Source organism: Rhinopithecus bieti, unplaced genomic scaffold, assembly GCF_001698545.2.
Source record: "Rhinopithecus bieti isolate Rb0 unplaced genomic scaffold, ASM169854v2 scaffold_23460, whole genome shotgun sequence".
In the NCBI taxonomy this organism is placed as follows: domain Eukaryota; kingdom Metazoa; phylum Chordata; class Mammalia; order Primates; family Cercopithecidae; genus Rhinopithecus; species Rhinopithecus bieti.
Genome location: NW_016811040.1, coordinates 1006943 through 1027845, shown reverse-complemented (window position 1 = coordinate 1027845; position 20903 = coordinate 1006943). Strand labels below are relative to the sequence as shown.

The window sequence follows — 20903 nt, the reverse complement described above, 5'->3', positions numbered from 1 at the left end:
GATGCTCAAATGTTCCAGCCTTTGAGGCTGTATAATTTTGTTCAAAAAGGACAAAATGTCTACTACTTGAGTGATTTCCCAACAAAGGGCCAAAGCCTATTTCACTCACAACACAAATCCACATTAACACAAATTTAGTTCAGTAATGAAGCTGTGGTAAAACTGAATCATCCATGAAAAAGAACACTTTAAATAACCAGGACATTTTTTTAACCCACACATACTGTGCTTTGCCTGCACATGCACACAAATTTCCTGATCAAACCAAATTTAATTTAGCAAGAGATTTTTCTCCAACCAGTTTAGTTTAATGTGCATGAGAGCAGAAATGAAATTACACAATATAAGAGTTTGAGCAGAATTTGCTTTTTTGCAATTCCATTTGAAAGGACCTATTTCAAGTCATTAAGAGCCAATTTAACCAAATGGAAAATATCAAGATATAAATCATATGTCTTCTCCATTCCAGGGACTTTGGGCAACTGATCCTCCTAGAGCCAAAGTTCTTGAAATTTATTTATTTCTTTTCTCTCTCTTGTTTCCTTCCTTGGTCAAGTGGCTAATGTAACATGTGTGTAGTCAGATACCAGTTATTCATGAGAATGGGAGGGTAACATGTCGATCGTTAAAGCCCAATTTATTGACATTTTTCCACTTTGTTTTAAACAATATGCATTTTCATCCACCAAACTGCTTGTAAGAGCTGTTCACAAGTTAGAAAATATATCCAGGTTTGAGGGTTTTTTGTTTGTTTGTTTTTGTTTTTGTTTTGAGATGGAGTCCCGCTCCGTCCCCCAGGCTGGAGTGTAGTGGCATGATCTCCACTCACTGCAAGCTCCGCCTCCCGGTTTCACACCATTCTCCTGCCTCAGCCTCCTGAGTAGCTGGGACTACAGGCACCCACCACCAAGCCCAGCTAATTTTTTGCATTTTTAGTAGAGACGGGGTTTCACCGTGTTAGCCAGGATGGTCTCGATCTCCTGACCTCGTGATCCGCCTGCCTCGGACTCCCAAAGTGCTGGGATTACAGGTGTGAGCCACTGCGCCTGGCCTGGGTTTGAGTTTTATCTCCTTTTCCTTTCCCCAAATGTTTTCCCTAGTGGTGCTATTGAGCTATTAACAATTGAAAAGCAGGTTGAAAGAAAAATAACAAACACCCCAATGTGTATATTATTTTTATTCCCTGTTTGTAGACAAAGAAACTTGGGTTAAAATGGTTAGGAGCAATGCCTAAAGACTTCACTGTCACAGTGGCCCGGCTGGGCTTTAACTCAGATGGTTCTATCCACGAGCCCCTGTTCTTTGGAAGAGAAGCAATAGATCAAAGTATACCAACATAATACATTGGCTAAATTGGAGAAATAGCTAAATTTGTGAAGAGATCAAAGTATTATTTGGGGCCTGCCCATAGTGAAAACCATAAAAAGCAGTGACTTAAACAGACAAAGGTTTTTTTTCTCTAAAGTAGGGGGCGTGGTTCTATGGTCAGTAGGGACTCAGGTACCTTCTATCATTCTGCATGGCTGTTCTTAGCATATGGCTTTATCCTCAAGATTTCCTCTTGGTTCAAGATAACTGCTGGGGTGCTAGCCTTCACCTATAAATTCTAGGCAACAGCAACATGGGGGAGGGGTAGAAAAAGGCACCCATTACTAGCTGTGTTTTTCTTCTTTAGATGGTCTTACCAGAATGCCCATCAAACAACTTCTATCTACAATCTCATCTACCCACTCGTAGTTGCAGAAGAAGTGGGAAAATGTGGCTTGGTACCTTGCTACCCAGAATGAAAGTGGGATTTGGTTGTGAGGGAACATTGCGGAGACACCTGGCAGACTTGGTCACAATTAGTCAGCTACTGGAGGAAGTACGGAGAGGAATGGTCAAGGTGGGGCTTTCAAGGGACTGATCTTGTAGCCAAGTGCATGATGGATAAAAAGGGGACTGATGAAAGGTGGTTTTGAGTACTGTGGTTTGTGGTGATAAGCTCGATATTAGTGAGATGGTATCAGGGATAGGAGAAAATAGATGCATATGATCAAATTTGTAGAAAATAGATGCATATGATCAAATTTGTAGAGTAAATTGACCAAGGAGAATGTGTTTATTCATTAGCTGCCATCCAAAACTGTGAACTGTGTTTAAACACACACACACACACCACATGGAGGTATGTGTATGCATATAAACACACTTTATATTTGTATGTATATTCATACACACATGCATACATAAAACAAAAACAACAATGTAAAACTTTTTCTAGGGCTCCATAACAGCAATAGCAATGATTTCAAACTTTAGTATCCCTAAGAATCACCTGGAAAAAGAGGCTAAATTACAGATTTCGAAAGAGAATGTGAGAAAGACAAATTGTAAAGATGACTAGGAAGTCATCCTAAGAAGCCGGTTGTAAAGATGAGTAAGAAGTCATCATAAGAAGCCAAGATGGAGAAAGTAGGAAAGTCAGGATGGGGAGGAAATAGTAGTTAAGTTTTGTTCTCCCTTTTCCCTCTCTTATTCCCTCCTTCCCTGCCCTCTCCCCTTGTTTTCTTCTTTCTTTTTGTCTTTAAGCTTTTAATTTTAGGAGGAGTCGACTTATGAGTTTGGTAATCATATTTTCATAAACGTATAGGCTCCCAAATAAGGAAGACATTAACACTCAAGTCACCATCACTCCCTTTTGTTAAGCCGTAAGACAGCAGGTAATGCCATTTTACAGATGACAAAATCAAGACTCATCTATGGTGTTGACAGTTGAAGCCAGCTCTTTCAGAACTCCTTATATCCAAAAAAAGACCATAGCTCTTTTGGAACTCTTTATATCCATGGTGCATGATACACTGGCAGGCACACACATCCCTTGTGTGTGTAATTCACACAAAAATGACCAAGATTTTCAGTACAACTTTCTTGGTACTGTGTGTTTGACACCCTTAGCTTCAAGGCAAAACCTACTTTTTATTTTAGCTTTAACATTCAGCAACAGTTAAATAAGTATAACTTGGTTTTCTTATTTTAACCCCATCTGATTGCATTTTGTAAAGCTCATGTGAGCCCTATTTTTTCCCATCAAATGCTGGAGAGTGGCAGGTTTGGTTGGCACTGCCTGCTGGCTACTCCAGGTGTCTTCCCATGCAGCTTGCTGGGGCAAGTGTTGTGATTTCTGCTCTGACATCCTGGACAAAGTCTCTCATTAATAAGTAGATGCCTACACACTTACGTAGTAAAAGTATAAAAGCATGCATGGGAAAAACACACACCAACTATAAAACAGTAGTTAGCTTGGTGAGAGATGAGAGAGAGGGGAGAAAGAGAGATGGGTTAGTAGTGTTTTGCTGTTTTATTTCTTTTAGGGTGATGGATCAAATACCCACAGATCTGAATGGTGGGTACATGGGTGTCTGTAATATTGTTTTATATACCTTGAATGTGTGAAATGCCTTATACTTTAAACTTTTTTAAAATTAAAATTCTTATAGGCAAAGTGATTTGAGCCCTTGAAAGAAATCTTTACTTTCAGTTTTGAGCAGTCTAAGATAGTGTTTCTCAAAGTAAAGCGTGTGTTAGAATTATCTAGAGGGTTGTTGAAACAGTGTCTTGGGTTCCATTGCCAGAGTCTCTGATTCACTACAGGTCTGTAGTGGGGCCTGAGAATCTGCATTTTAACAAGTTCCCCAGTGATGCATGTTGCTTATCCAGAGACTACACTTTGAGAATCACTGGTCTGAAAGAATTTTTCATCAAGACAACTAGAGTCTTGTTGATTGCTCACTTTTTCATTCATTAAACAAATGTCTGTTATATAAATGTGTCTATTCTAGCACTTGAACTGGGCCACTTATTGTGCATGGATGTATGAAGATGATCTGTCCGTGGTGGAAAGGATACATGACTGTTCAATACGGTTGTGCAGTTTGGACACTGTGTAAATTGTGCCTACTGGAGTACTACAGTTTAGCTAGACGTGGCAGTCAAAAGAATTACCAAAGAAACAAAGCAACGTGTGCACAACAGTATAATTCATGCTCTGATATAAATATGCATGATGTTCTTTGAGAGATCAATAGAACAGTGAAACCCAAAAATGAATTGGGGGCATGGAGTCAGGCAAGGCTTTCTGGAAGATAGGATACCTCAGTTGAGTCTACACAGGTGAAGAGAAGTTATCTGGCCAACAGTAAAGATATAGGAGGACAGGCAGGGGAAGTAGAATATGCAAAGACATCAAATGTAATTTGTAAAAAGATGGTAGTAGATGGAGTTTAAGAACTCAGACTGGACCAGGTACAGTGGCTTATGCCTGTAATCTCAGAACTTTGGGAGGCCAAGGTGGGAGGCTCTCTTGAGGCCAGGAGTTTGAGACCACCCTAGGCAACACAGCAAGACCCCATCTCTACAAAATCAAGAAATTAGTGGGGCACGGTGGTGCATGCCTGTAGTCCCAGCTACATGGGAGGCTGAGGTGGAAGGATACCTTGAGCCCAGGAATTGTAGGCTGCAGTGAGCCATGATCATGCCACTGCACTCCAGCCTGGGTGACAGAGGGAGACCCTGTCTCAGAAAAAAAAAAGAAGAAAGATTCATGCTGGCAGGACAAGAGAGTTGACCATCAGGAGTCAGATCATGAAAGTCTAAGGTGTTTGGATATTAATCTGATATCAGTAGGGAACCATTTTAAAATTTTAAACAAAGTAATGGTTTGATGCAGTTTTATGTTTTAGAAAGAGTCACATCACACACCAGGGCCTGTCGTGGGGTGGGGGGCTGGGGGAGGGATAGCATTAGGAGATATACCTAATGTAAATGACGAGTTAATGGGTGCAGCACACCAACATGGCACATGTATACATATGTAACAAACCTGCACGTTGTGCACATGTGCCCTAGAACTTAAAGTATAAAAAATAAGTAATTAATTTAAAAAAAAAAGAAGAAGAAAGAGTCCTATAGGGCAAGGAAGACAGTCAGGTTGGAGGTGAGATTGGCCACAGTGGACCAGACCAGGTAAGCAGCTATTCATTAGCCTAAGTATAAAATGGTGAGGGCTGCACCAGGGCAGTTCCAGTGTGAATGGAGAAGATGGATGTATTCAAGAAATATTACAGAAGTAGAATTGACAAAGTATGGGGATTGACAGAATGCGGGAAGCAAGAGAGAAGCTATCAAGGACGAGTCCTTGGTTTGTGTCTTAAGCAGTGAGTATAAGTAGGTGACATTCACTGAACTAGGAAGACAAGGAAGAGAGATCTAAGGGCTGGAATAGGGACTGGAGAAGGTGAGTTTGGGTTTGGACATTTGGAGTTTAGGTATTTGTGGAATATTCATGTGGAGGTATCAGGTGCTCACGGATATTTCCTGGGCTGCAGACTTCAGTTTGGATGATATCTAGGTATTAATCACTTGTCTTTATATATTAGTATAAATATTGCTGCAGTAAATATACTTATATATACATTTTGTCTTAACTTCTGATTATTTCCATAAGAAGTATTTCTAAAATAAAGGCTATTGATAAACATAGTAAAATTATTTTATAAGACGTTGTGTCATTTTATGCTTCCATTAGCATTGTAGAAGAGTGTGTGCCTTCCTACAACCTCGCCAACATTATTTAATCTTCACAAACTGGAAACCCCAATAGTGAGGTTGCTTTAATGTATGCTTTACTGATTATTTGTAAGGCTGGACATTTTTCACTTTTTGTTGACCTTGATTAAAGGATTATTTGTTGATGTCATGCACCCATTTTCCATAGGATATTGATTTTTTAAAATGATTTTTAAGAACTCTTTTTTTCTTTGTTAAGGATATTATCTCTTTGTCCATCTCATGCATTGCAAATGTGTTGTTCTAATTTCTCATTTATCTTTGCTCTAGCAGTAGATAGCTGTTCCCTCTGCCTGGAACACTCTCAGATTTCCCACCAATATGCCTGTTGGGCTCACTCCCTCACCTGTTGCAAGTCTTAATTTGAATTTTATCCTCTCATTGAAGTCCACTCTATTGGTCACTTCAGATTCCCAACAAGGACAGCTCTTGACAGTTCTGATCCCATAGCATCTTTCACTTTTTCACATAAAATATAGTTTATTTATTTTGTTGTTAGTTTCCATCCACTAAAATGTAAGCTCCTTGAGAATAAGGACATAGGAACCTTTGTCTGTTTTATTTACAGTTATATCCCAAGTACCTAGAATGGTGCCTGGCACATGGTAGGTGCTTAGTATCTATCAGTTAAGTGAATATTAATTGCTTTTATGTGGTCATTTTTTGTTCTAGGGTTTCAAATTTTAACCCATGTAAATGTATCCTTTAGGATCTGATTCAAATGTCTGGTTTATTCCATTGTCTACTGATGAATGATTTAAACCCTTACCATTAGGATTTTCCAATACTCTTACAGCAACTCTTTGATGGAATTAGAAACAAAATTCAAATTTCTTAATTCCTAAATATATCCATTAGAAGTGGGAGAATGGGGGTGGCAGGGCCGGGGGGTCCCTGAGCATTTACTTGGGTGAACAAAATAGTTCATCAAAAAATGTTCATCTCTTTCACAAAATCATCTAATTACCTACTTTATTCTAAACACAAGTTTTTGTAGTTGTTCATTCCTATGTTATGTTGACTTATTTTATGAACACTCTCAATGGCAACCATATAAGAAGTCCACTCTAAACAATGGACAGCTTTGGCAGGGAGCGGTGGCTCACGCCTGTAATCCTATCACTTTGGGAGGCTGAGGCGGGCAGATCATGAGGTCAGGAGTTCGAGACCAGCCTGGCCAATATGGTGAAACCCTGCCTCTACTAAAAATACAAAAATTAGCTGGGCATGATGGCATGCATCTGTAGTCCCAGGTATGCAGGAGGCTGAGGCAGAAGAATCACTTGAACCCAGGAGGTAGAGGTTGAAGTGGCCTGAGTTTGCACCACTGCACTCCAGCCTGGGCAGCAGAGTGAGACTCCGTCTCAAAAAAAAGAAAAAAAGAAAAAAAAGACTAGACAGCTTCTAGTGAAGAAACCATACCAAGGCCAAACAATTTCTGGTTTGGGAGTTTGCTTAATAACAGAGGGAACAAGTATTTACTAGCTCCCTTTGGGAAAACACATTGTCAAATAAATATTTACTAAGCTTTTCTCTATGCAAAACACCATGGTATGCCAGTGGGAGGTGTGAAAAGTACAGCCAATTCCCTTAAGAAAGTTGTAACTGGCCAGGAGCGTTGACTCACACCTGTAATCCCAGCATTTTGGGAGGCTGAGGCAGGTGTGTCACCTGAGGTCAGAAGTTCGAGACCAGCTTGGCCAAAATGGTGAAACCCCTTCTCTACTAAAAATATGAAAATTAGCCAGGCCTGGTGGTGGGCACCTATAATCCTAGCTACTTGGGAGGTTGAGGCAGGAGGATCACTTGAACCTGGGAGGCGGAGGTTGCAGTGAGCCGAGATTGTGCCATTGCACTCCAGCCTAGGCGACAGAGTGAGACTTCATCTCAAAAAATAAAAAGAAAATTGTAACTAACTGTGGTGATGGAGGTAGGGGGAGATCAGGATACATATTCACAAAAAGGTGAACAATCATTCTTGTTACTCATTATTATTTATATTTTGGCAACTGCAAATGAGTGGGGCAGATATCACAGATTCAAGATATTAAGAAGAGGAAAAGATGATAGTGGATTGCAGTGATCTATGAATCCTTTACTGAGGGCATTAGAATTTGTATCAAGCCTAGAAGAATAAGAGGAATTTGACTTTTATTAAAGAGGAGAAAGGGAGAGGCAGAGAGGGAAGGCTATCAGTCCTGAAACCTATTTTCAACATTTAGCAAGTTTTGTTCTCATATTGTTGTTTTCATTATTGAAGGCAATGGGTGGTATCATTTCTGGACTGTTCCTATATTATGATTTATTACATGTTGGAAAATTTTTTATTTCTACCTCAAACATTTGGCACACTAACATACCTTTGAAATTGACGTTAATCAATGAGGAAAAACAGGCAGGGATTGTTATATTTAGACTGATCATCAAAGACAACAGCAAGTGTTCTCCTTGCTTTTTTTACAGAGTCTCTCACTCTGTCACCCAGGCTGGAGTGCAGTGGCATAATCTCAATTCACTGCAATCTCTGCCTCCTGGGTTCAAGCGATTCTCCTGCCTCAGTCTCCTGAGTAGCTGAGATTATAGGCAGGCACCACCACACCCAGCTAATTTTTGTATTTTTAATAGAGATGGGATTTTGCCCTGTTGGCCAGGCTGATCTCGAACTCCTGACCTTAGGTGATCCATCCGCCTCAGCCTCCCAAAGTGCTGGGACTACAAGCATAAGCCACTGCAAGCGGCCTCTCCTTGCTCTTTTAAAACCATTTGCAATTAATAGAGAGCGAACCAATTACTTTCTTTCAGTGCTGTTTTTCTTCCTTTGCGAGGAAGCATTTAATATAACAGCCGTCATGCCAGCCATTAGTTATCAATGTTAACAGGGTCTGAGGCAGCAGTGATGAACTACCTATCTCACTTAATCTAGGGACCACCATGTAGTAATAAGCTTAACCTTTTTCCACCAGCAAATCTTTCATGAGAGTGATTAATAAATAATAATTTCATCTGACAGACTATGTATTTGACTTCTTTCTCTTCTGCTGCTGCTTCTTATTGTCTGTAAAATGCTAAAAGACAGACAGCCAAAAGCAAGAAGCAGGAATTTAATACACAGTCTGAAGAGATAGACCCTGACTACATAGGAGCCTGCTGAAATTATCAATTTTATTGATTTCATTTTGATGTTCCCATTTAATCCAAAATCCTATCATACATATTTTATAATTCTCATTTAATCCTAAATAGTATAATATATATTTTTCAGCAAGTAGATACAGCACTGAATCTGCTCATTGTAAGAGCATTTACCTACTTAATTTTCTGGCAATCAGGAATAAGAAACAAAGATTTGAGCATATCCCATTTAGCAACCAACAGATTACATGGACCTTTAGTGTTCTCATTTAAGCTTGGCCTTGGTTCATTTACATCTTGGATATGTGGACTACAATTACAGCCACGTTACTAAATGATTTATGTTTTTATTTAATATGTTGTTAATGAAAAGTAACTGTTGTCTCCATTAAAATTCAAAGAGAATAGAAGTTGAAGGTAAAAAGTTGATGTGTATGCGGTTTGATGTGAAAGATTAGATGCAGGACCATGCAATAAAGTGAACGTGAGACTATTCCCACATATTGCTCAGCCATAGAAAATACAAGCTTCTATAACAAGAAATGACTTTCAGTAGAAGGATCTAGAAGAGCCATTGCCTTGATAATAACAATGGAAAAGAAAACAATTCACAATAGTATTCCTTTGCACCTGAGCAACTATACATTGAAGGAATCAGCTTTCAGTTCAGAGAGGAAATGCTGAAGAGAGATCGTAATGCCCCAAGATGTACAGACCCAGAGATGAAAGCTGCCGTCCAGGCAAAGAAAGGAGTTTCAGGAGTTCCTCTAAAAGACTTAGACACTTTAATTACCCTAGTGAGGGGCCATAAAACAGAGATGGGTGGTGGTCCTGGCCCAAAGCAAATACAATAAACTCTTTGTTATTTGGTGGATATAGATTATATTAAGCAACAACAAAAAAAGATACTTAAATCATTTACTTACTTTTCCCAGGAACTTTAAAACCATTACTGCTTTCTACCTTCATTTGAATCTATGGAAGCTATAGTTTTAATTTGAAAGAATAGAACAGTTTAAGTTTCTACTACTGGTTTATTTTCCTGGCTAAGTGACAAAGGGGACAAAGTGAAATGTATACCCTGTATATTGTTTCTCTCCAAATCCATTTTATAAAGTTCATTTTTTCTCAAAATTTATCTTCTAGTTTCTTTCATTATAAATATGGCCTTAAAATATATTCACATATTCTAATTTCTACTGGACTTCTGAGATTATCTTATTTTTCTTGGCCTTATATTATAACCCAGTACTGTCCACTAAATATATAAAATGAGCCACAAATCCAGCTCACATATGTAATTTTAAATTTCCTAGTAACCACATTTAAAAAAAAAACGTGAAATTTATTTTAATAACCACATTTAGAAAATAACAGGTGAAATTTATTTTAATACTACATTTTCTAACTCAATATATAAAATAGTATTCCGACAAGTAACCAGTAGAAAAATTATTAATGAGATATTCTACATTCCCTTTTTCATGCTAAGTCTTCATAATCTAGAGTGTATCTTACACTTACAGCACATCTCATTTGAACTAGGCAAGTATGAAGTGTCTAGTAGCTATGCGTGGCTAGTGACTAGTGGCTACAGTGTTGAACAGCACAGCATTGATTCTAGGACAATCATTCCTAACATTTTGGACTCAGGGTTCTTTAGGGGAACCTTATGAAAACTGTGGACCTTCCTCCCAGAAAAAAAAAAATATATTAGCATACAATCCCCCATAAATTTTCAAGGAATTTATGAAATCTTAGAAGCCCGTCTTAGACCCTCCTGAGGTCAAATCATCCCAAACTGCCATAATTTCATTCCCAGTCTCACTTTTTTTTATAGTTGACCTTTTGGATTTACATAAATTATTTTAAGAGGAATCTATATTATTTATATAAATGAAAAATGTGTCATTTATTAAAAGCAAAAGATAACTGTAAAAAATTAGTATTATTCTTTCAAAAATTCGTAAACCTACCCCCTAAACTTATCTTTCATATCACTCTTCAGGATACACTGCCTAGGGATCTGCAAACCAGATGAAGAGGCCCTGCTCTTGGGCCTCCTCTGAATGGATGCAGGAATGAAGTGGAATCTTCAGAGGTGTTCTATTAGGTCATTATAGTGACACAACTGGTTGTGTTATTAAGCCTGAACAGTGAGATGGAGACGGGGGGTGTAAAACTGGGCAAAATCATTCACTTTGATAAGGTTCATGGACTTCAGAATTATTTCTTTTCTTCTGCTGATTTTTCTTCCCTGGCTCTGTTTGCCAGAAGATACACCTGAAACTCTGTCCTCCTGGGGGAAAGGGTTGGTAAGAGAAAGAGACCAGGGTGGTGGCTTAGATGAGCTCTGCTCCAGGCCTTAAAGAGGTGGCTCCTTCTATCATCTTCTCTGCTAGCTTCCTCCTTTCACAATCTAATTGGTGAGACCCAATGGACAGAGGAGAAAGGAAATAAGTGCCTGGCTGCTTGACCTTCCTGCCACATAGGCTTCAAGTCCAAGATTGCAAATGCAAATGCCAGCAAAAGTTGGGTGGGTAAGTTCAATGAGTCACTTCTTAAGGAATTGGAAAGTTGGACCTTTGAGCAAAGTCCTCCCTCTTTTTTTGTCAAATGTTGACTAATTTGTTATTAATATTATATTTAACATTAGATATTTACTCTTGATATTTAATACTAGAAACACCAACCAGAAGACTGTAGATTATAATTCAGGGTGGATTAGGCCATCAGGATGCCAATTAAGTCTTCTGCCAAAACATCAGTGCTGGTTCTCAACTCAGAAACATGTTCATACATTTTGTTGGTATCACAGTGATGGAAGGGCTGGGATGCTACTGGCCTTTAGGACATTCAGAACAAGGGCAGTCCTGCACCCAAACATTTGTCCTGCCCCAAATGCCATAATGTCCTTGTTGAGAAACACTGAAAGAGTAAAAGAAGGTCTTCAGGTCCTCATGTGATAATCCGGTTCAACTCTCATTAGGAGCCAAGGCCCTGTTTGGTAAAGAGAAGACAATACATTTTTCTGGAGCATCTCTTTCCTTTCTATTGGACAGGCCTGGCAGACACAGCAGATTTCAAGTATTTGAGATTTCTGATCATCGTGTAGTCACCTCACATTTCTGCAAAGTTTTTTTTTTTTTTTTTTTCTCGCTTCTGGTTTTAGTATGCTTACACTCTTCGGAGGGTTTTAGCATTATTCTTTTATGAAATGACTTTCAAAAAAGTGACACCCAAAGCAATGACTTGACTGAAAGTATATGACTGAGAAGGGCCTCTGTTGCTAGACTCCCATAATAGAGAATACAGCTGAGATGTCCACTCATCCCCAAAAGGGAGTTATGCTACAGGTGTGACATTCAGAGCAGCAGATGTCCTTGCTCTCAGTTGTTTGAATACACTGAGTTTGCCATAATGCTGTGCTCCACAACCATGCCAGCTCCATTGGAACATGTGTCAGCTTTTTCTCAGTGATGATCTTTTTCCCTGAACAAACAAGGGTGTATATGACCTATTCTCTGAATTTTATATGAGTGATGAGGTGTTTTGTCCCTTCTGCTCATCTAGGGGATCTGTCCATCGAGTTTATGAAAACTGTTTAGTATGCTATAACATGCATATGCTAAAGCATATAAGGCTCCATTTTTTTATGTAGTTGTATACCCAAATAACTACCACTTAGAAGAACACACAAAACATTTCCAGCAACTCTGAAGGTTGCCCATGCCCCTCTCTGTCACTGCCTGCCCCATACCAGGGTTACCACTTTTCTGAATTTCATCGCCATTGATCAATGTTTTTATCTGTTATTGAACTTCTTTTACATATTACATAGTACACATTCTTTGTATTTGACATTTTTTGCTCAATATAACATTTGTAAGATTCATACCTGTTGTTACATATGTCAGTATTTTTTTTTATTGCAGGGTAGTATTGAGTACATGGATATACCACAGTGTGTTTATTCATTTTCTTGTGTAACAGAAAACTGGGTTTTTCCAGTTTGGGACTGTCTTTTGGTGGACATATGCATTTCTCTTGGATATAAATCTCGGGAAAGATTTGCTAGCCTATAGGGTAGATATATGTTAAATTTTATTAAAAACTTTCAATCAGCTTTCCAAAGTGGTTATAGAAATTTACAGTGTCCCCAACAGTGTAAGAGACTTCAGTTGCTCCATATCTTCTATAATACTTGATAATGTTAGTCTTTTTAAATTTTAGTCATTATAGTAGGTATGTAATAGTCTCTCATTATGGCTGTAAGATGCATACTCCTTTGCATTTTCACCTAAAATAAGTGAGTCATAAACATTGAATGTCATGTAGAAGCTTATAAATTCTTGCTTCAGGCTACTGCATATGCAATGGTTTTTAAGGAATTCCTAACCCTTTTAAGGAATCCTAACTATTTCTCTTTCCAGAGAGAAGTGATGTATAATTGTACAATCATCTCAGCTTAGTCAGATGTGAAAATTCCTCAGCCACATCCCTAGTGTGGTATCCCCAGGGCATGACCTTGATAAACAATGCACAGAGGAGGACCCAACATTGCTACCATAGGTATTTGGCAATGAATTTGCTTCTACATACACAGGGAATCCTGTCCAATAATATCCAGTGAGCATTTATTGAGCACATACTTTGTTCCAGGCACTGTGCTGGGCATTGGGAAAGCAACAGGGAGGTAGACACAGTCCATCTCTCTTTTGAAAGACTCACTGTCTAATGAGGGGGTGGGAAAGTGAACATACAGTTGTCATGCGGTGTGATAAACGCTTTGCAAAATGTGTATGTATTTTCAGGGGGCTTGGAGCAAAGGTCCTTGAAGAGAGCAAGAAAAAGTCTTCCCAGGAAAAGCGGTCACCTGAGTGAGTGTTACAACGAGAAGCGGGGGCATCCCAGGCAAGGCAGCTACCAAGCAAAGGTGTGAAGGTGAGCTTCTGCACAGGTTTCTCAAAGGTTGTTGACACAGCTGAAGCATAAGGCACACGCAGGAGGCACTTGCAAAAGATATAACCAAGATGCGTACAGGGCTCATCATGAAGGGTGTAGTTCAGTGAAAATATATTTTGCAGAATTTCAACCCAGAGAATCTCCCTTTTGGTTTACCTGCAAACAAAAAGAATCAATACTTCCTTTTGACTGTCTCTGAATACTGAATTTTGGCTTCTACTCACTTTTTGAAGCTAAATTGTTTGAAGTTAGGCTCCTTCCTTCCTTCCTTCCTTCTTTCCTTCCTTCCTTCCTTCCTTCCTTCCTTCCTTCTCGTTCATTCATTCGTTCATTCTTTTTTGAGACAAGGTAGAGTGCCATCATAGCTCACTGCATCCCTGACTTCCTGAGGGTCAGGTGATCCTCCCCCCTCAGTCTCCCAGGTAGCTGGGACTCCAGGCACACACCACCATACCTGGCTAACTTTTTGCATTTTTAGTAGAGGTGAGATTTTGCCATGTTTCCGAGGCTGTTCTTGAACTACTGGGTTTAAGCAGTCTGCCCACCTTGGCCTCTAAAAATGCTAGGATTACAGGCATGAGCCACTGTACCTGGCTGAAGTTAGACTTCTATCTCTTTTTGTGAATACAAGCATATTTTCTGTTTAACAGTTTAGAACCAATGTGAATTTTCCCATATATGATAGTCTAAGAATTGAATTATAGTTTCTTAACTAGGTTTTTGTTGTGTTGTGTTGTGTTGTGTTGTGTTGTATACCTTCCAGACCCAACACCCTAGCCAGTGCAATGGCTCTGAGTGTGGCATAAGCCCACTTTTAGTCTTCTTATGGAATTGAGTAATGTTCTTGGTGTTAGCATCTCTCTTTTGATTGGAGGAGTAAGGCAGACACTTACATTTCTAATAAAAGATCTGCTCATCGAAATTAAACCAGTCCTGATGGTGTCGGGAACCTTCTGCCCTGAGCACAACAGAGGCAGCCATGGGGTATCATAATTACCTCCATTATATTTAACAAACACTCAGGTAGCATGCACCTCTTTTGATTTTCCTTGCAGTATTCCAGCTACGTAGCAATTTGTTTACTTCTCACAAGCACCCTAGAGTTGGAAAGTTTCCACATATGGGGAAACTGAGGCACCAAGATATTAAATAACCTGCTCAAGTCACAGGTGGAATTTGAACCCACACGCTCATATTTGTAGACACCATACTATATTGCTTCCTTTTACTTATAAAATATACAGGATAAACTCAAAGGAACGAAGTTCATTCAGCAAACCTTTGTTGAGCAACTGCCTGGTGGGTGAGTCGGTGACACTTTTGCCCCAGAAACTCTTAACCTATTTGGGGAGACAGATAGTAATAAATGTTTGTAATGCAATGTTAACCTGAGGAGGAAATTCACTAACTTTGCCTGAGGAAGTTAGGGAAGGGCTTCTGCCTGAAATACAGGCTCAGCCTTCATGAAAAGGAGTGAACAGACAGGGCAGTTCTGAGTCGTGATGAGGCAGAGCTTGTTTGGGAGGTGTCAAGTGTGCCGAGGGGTGGGAGATGCTTTAAGGTGTGCTGTGGAGACTGAAGTTAGGAATAGGACTGGTGGAAGGTGGTACTTGGGGCTGGGTGTGGGGGTCTTGTATGTGTGGCTGAAGAGTAGGACTTTAGCTTGTACCTGGTGGGAAGTCATTGAGGGTTATTAAGTAGAGGAGAGAGTTGATAAACCACCTTCTAGAGAGATCTGGTTTGGATAACATTGCAATAATTCAAGAGAGGATGTTAATTTGCAGTGTAGGTTGTTTAGAATCTAGGAGCATCAGGTGAGTTGACAATTAAATGTAGAGTCTGAACTGTAGCATGTGGTGGGGGAGGAGAACAATGGTGAGCAAGAGAGAGAGAAGGAAGAAGAAAGGGGGGGAGTGTGAGCACAATGTCTTCTGAAAGGAAAAAAGGAAGGAAGGAACCAAGGGAGAAGGGAAAAGGAAGAAAAAAGGAAGGAAAGGATGGAAAGAGGAGAGAAAAGAATATGCTAGTATGTTTAAAAATATATTATTATGATGAAATGTTATTGGTATAATTGTCCTGTGGTTCAGGCTTTTAGAAGTATGTGCTCAGCCAAATTTTGTTTTGTGGTTGACCAGCAGCTATTTTCATGACTGTAGTAGCCCATTGAGATTACTTCTGTGTAAAGATACTTTGTCAGGTTTATGTAAGACTTCATTTAGGGGGCATTGCCTTGGCATGCAGACAGCTTCCAGGCCTTACACACCAGCAGAAACATGTTCTCTGAAGAGTGCAATAAAGCATTTTAAATTCAAAGCTGGGCACCTCAGGAGCAAACAAGAGCTGCCACATGGAGCACTTTCAGAATAATGCTTTCCTAAAAAAAAAAAAAAAAACCAGAAGCAGCAGAGATATTTGAAATTCATCCTCACAATTTTCAAGTCTGAATCATAATGGCTTCAAACCCAAGGAAACTTTTAACATATGAGGATCATAAAACCTTACTTTAAGCCAATTATCACTGCTCTCTGTGCCAGTTATAAGCAGCATAATTAGTGGAGTGAACTACTTCTCCCCGCAATTATTATTATCACGATGGTGTAAGTATATTGGAGTTGAGAGGGGAGTAAAGTTCTAATCGTAACAGGGTCTGTAGATGTGGATAAGGTAGCATGTCAGGTGTTAGCTGTCCAGGCAGCCTCCCGGTGCTATAGGAGTCTCATTTCACTAGGGGTTTAGGTTACCACAAGCTTTGCTCATCTTCCTGCTGCAATGCTGGCTCCTATAGCGGGCTGCGAGGCACAGTGTAGAATCCTGAGCCAGAGAGGGCAGCCTGGTGAGCTGTTTGTCTGGGTGCATTATGTGGCACAATCCACACAGCCATGACGCCAGCCAAGCGTCAGTCACCAAGGGCCTCTAAGGTGCATTTCAAGAACATATAATTGGGATAGCTTAGCTGTGTAAGTGTGGGACGTGGCTTTGGGTCCCAGGCAGTTTATTTGTTTAGAATGCCTTCATTCTATCTGACTTGGAAGTAGAGAATGAGAAGCTCATGCTGAGGATGTAGCGATGTCCACAGGTCCTGAAAGCCCAGAGGACAGCAGGGTAAGTGTCAAACCACCCTGGTGATGCTCTCTGTATGAACACTGAAGGAGACTGTGTTGCAATTAATGTGTGGGTCAAGACATGTCCATCAGGGCATGGGCTTCCAATGGTCAACTTCTCTTAAAATTCTAATGTATCCTTCCTAAAGGTGGGATTACATAAGCGTACTTGTCCAGTAATTCTCATGTGTCCTGAATTGGAGTTAAAAGACAAAGAAAATATTCCTAAATTTCAAGCTTTTCTATTGGGGGCAGGGAGAGGAAGGAGGGTAATACGTGATATGGATTATAATGCTGTGTTTTTTAAACTTTAAAATGTTAAGGAGACTTGTAAAAGTAAAATAAATTACCTTCCTATTCTAAAATAAGACCCTGCAGGAATATATGAATTTAAAAAAATGTAATCCATTCCTAGTGCCATGCTTTGAGAGACATTTAGTTTCCTCAAGTACCACACTTGAGAGGACAACTGGAATATGTTTGAAAGAATGGTTCTGTAGAGGCTGAGGGTTTGGGGTGTTCCATGTTATAAAGAAAGGCTGAAAGAATTGGGAGTGTGTGATCTGGAGAAGGAAAGACTGCAGGAGTGATTACAGCTATTTTTAAGCATGAGAAGGACTGAAGCACAGAGCAAGGAAGACACTTGTCCTGTATGTCCCTCAAGAAAAGAGTTTCATCCTTTGGGAAAGAGGGATACCTTGAGCTTTAGATGCACCAAGACCTGGATTTGGATGCAGATGTGCTTCTTCTAGCTGTGTGTCCTCGAACAAATCATTAAATCCTGCCAGATATCCGTGAAATGGAGCTAAAAATCTGTCATTAGGTGATTGGGCTAGTTAAATGGCAACAGGTGTATTAAACACCTATCTCAGTATTAGAGTAGATTATGAACAAAAATATACTTTTCTAAGTCCTTCTCAAAGGTCGTGAATTGAAAAGAAGAACAAGAAAAAGCCTAATTCCTGTCTCTGTGTAAGTTCTTCATGATTACGTTCCCTTTTTACTGTTAAGAATATTAGAGACAGCATTCTAGCTTTGTGTGGGAAGCTACAATAAATGTCTAACTCCAAATTTGCATCAGATTTATATTTCTGAAAACTTTAAAATGAACTGAAAGGTGATATTATGGTATCTTCAAGTTTTTTTGTTTTTTTTTAAAAAAAGCTTTTGAACCAAACTGTGAATGAACACTGTAGAAAAGGAAATGTACTTGAAATATTTCAAAGTGTTTTCAGTGAGGAGAAACTTATCCTCAATTTCTATTTAATACAAGAGGAAATGAGGTTGCATTTTAAGGTAATACTTAATAATGGGAAAGAAAAGTAACTATATATCAAGTGAAAAGGGATAATACTAAATAATAATAGAGTGTATAATAGACATTAAATGCCTTTCTTTAAGAACTAGAGAGAAATATATTTTTCAATGGCTTTTGGTAATGGGCTTTTTAAAATGTTCAATTGAGATATGAACTGGAGGATGTGAACATTTAGTCCCGTGGGTGGCAGGATATTCTTAGCAGCTTCAAGGATGTTTGCTGCATGGGAATTGTCTTTAATTCCCCAAGCAGCAAATCTGATGGAACACTACATTCAAGGCATTGCTGGATGTGAAAGGGGTCCCTCACCTTCAAGGAATGTGAGCCAGGTTGAGGAGTTCAATGCATACTCCTGAAAAGATGAGTGGTGCAGGCAATGATTTCCCATGTGGTTGAGAGGAAAGAGAGAAGGCTGGAGATTGGAGCTGATGCCAGCTTTCATGGAGGAAGTGAGGACTGAGCTGAGCCTTGAAAATTAGGAGTTGCTGTCTTCCCATCTCAGTAAATGGCAGCACCATTCACACAGGTATTTAATCCAGAAACCTAGAAATCATACTTGCTTCCTGTTTATCTCACCCCCAAATCCAAACTCCCAGCAACTCTTACCTATTCTGCCTCCAAAATAGATCCTGAGTCTGCACACTCCCACCATCTCCATTTCTGTCCGCCTGGGTCAAGCCACCATCCTCCCTTTGAAATGTTTCAATGGTCTATTAACTGGTCTTTCTCTTTGGACTTTTGGAACATCCTCCAACCCATTTTCCACAAAGAAGCCAGAGTGATGAAGTCACCACTGTGATTTAAACTCTTTAAAGGTTTTCCATTAGACTAAAAATAAAATCTTCGCTCCTCCACATGGCCTACCAGGCCCTGTGTGATGTGGCCCAGACTTACAGATCTCACCCCCTCTTCTTCTCCCCCTCACTCACCATGGCTGAGCCACACTGGCTTCCTATGATTCTTTGATCTAGGTAGATGTACAATGAAGAAAAAAAGAACGTGAAAATTATTGAAGGCTATAGAAGGAGATCAGTTCACAAAATTAGCAGGAGAGCTCAGTTTTATGTAATGATTCTGCCACACAAATGTGGGCATATAAGTAGGAAGCATGGTTTGATTTCCAGGACCTCTGGGAAGGATCCTTTGGTATCTCAAAACTTATCTCTTTCACCAGCTTCATTACATTATTTACCAGGATAATATACTTCATTAAATTCCCACCTATGAGGAAGTATGGTCAGTATTTACTCTGTGCCAGGTACAGTGCTAGGTACAAGAGTTATGATGATGAAAAAAATAAAAAGAAAATAGATATGAGGACTCTACTTTCTTGCTGCTTTTCAGACTACTGGGGACCCAGACAATTACCACAGAAGATAATTACAGCGAGGAGTTTTACAAGGTGCCATGAGAACACATGGGTGGGGCACCTAACTCTGACTTGAGAGGTCAGGGAAAGCTTCCCAAAGGAAGGACGTTTAACTGAGAATTGAAATAGTGGGAAGTAGGGCAGAAGGCAAGGGCAAGCATTCAAGTTTTCTTGGCAGGGGAGACAGCACATGCAAAAAGACAGTGTTAAGGGAAAACATGACACTTTGATGGAACCCAGAAAAGGTCAGGATGGTTGCAACACAATAGCAAGATGGAGGAAGTGGAGAGAAGAGGAGCAAGGCATGAGAAGTAATTGGTGGGCTGTGTGTACAAAGCCTTATAAGTCACTGCAAGGTCTTTGGACCTATTAGTAGTCAATGAGAGGTTTTAAGCAGTGAGATTACATAAGTGTTGTAGACAGCTCAGTCTGGGTAGAGTATGAAGAGGGGCTGAGGTTGGCAGGCCATTAGCAAGGCTGTTCTGTAATCCAGGTGAGAAATAATGTTGGTATGAACCAACAATGAAGAAGCAAGGATGAAGAGTCCAGAAGAGAGATTTAAAAAGGGGAATTCACAACACTTGGAGATTAACTGGATGACATAGGGGTGGAGATGAAAAGAACAGTAAGAATGATTCCTAAGTTTCCACCTCCCAGGGGACCATTTGCTAAGATACAGACTCAGGTGTAAAAAAGAGGCTTAGGGGAAGACAGGGAGATGTCACATCTGCTAGTGAAATGCCTTTCTTTTTTCTAGTCTAAGATCAGATTTCATTTCTTAAAAGAGAATGGGCTCTGGAAATTCTGAAAATACATGGATGGAAGAGTCTATGAAAGATGGAGAGGAGAGACGAGAGGGCATCATAGAGAACCGTCGAAATCCTCCTACTTTTGCTTAAGCCCTGGCCAAGATGTCAAGCAAGTTCTTCTTTCATTAATACACAGTATTTAAAAGAGATATTGCATCTTCTAGTTAATCGCAAAGCCTTTCCAACTCCATTTTTCTGTCCTACCTGGGATATACATTTTCCTCGATCAGAATTCTATCTACTTTGGACAAAGTGATTGTGGCCTCTTGAGGAATAAAAGTGTTTCCTCATTCCAGCTGGCTTCCCATCCCTCTTCAGCCATACACAGATCCTCATTTACATTTTGGATGAGTAAATGTCTAGGCTGTGTGGTGTTTTATAAGCTTAATAGACTTGTGAATGTGGGAGAGACAAACACAGAGAAAGATGACCATAGATATCTGCTTGAGACACCACCCAATTAATGTCTGTGACATCATCCCACTTTAGTTGAAGGCTTCTGAAATGAGTAGCTCTTGTTTTATCTATTATTTAAACTCTCGTTAAACAATGTCCTTCCATGAGAAAGAGAGTTCCTTTTTGAGCAGGATTTTTGAACAGCA

General features: G+C 39.7%; 1 protein-coding gene across 7 annotated transcripts in view; it reads left to right on the top strand.

The window, feature by feature from the left end:
* Positions 1-20903, top strand: part of THRB (thyroid hormone receptor beta) — a 377294-nt gene that overhangs the window by 166669 nt on the left and 189722 nt on the right. For 6 of the 7 annotated variants that reach the window (XM_017893417.1, XM_017893418.1, XM_017893420.1 and 3 more), the window contains one exon: positions 13554-13683. The gene's annotated coding sequence lies outside the window, so the exon portion shown is untranslated. Of the gene's footprint in view, positions 1-13249; positions 13312-13553; positions 13684-20903 lie in introns of those variants that run through there. The other variant, XM_017893421.1, reaches the window with a different exon arrangement.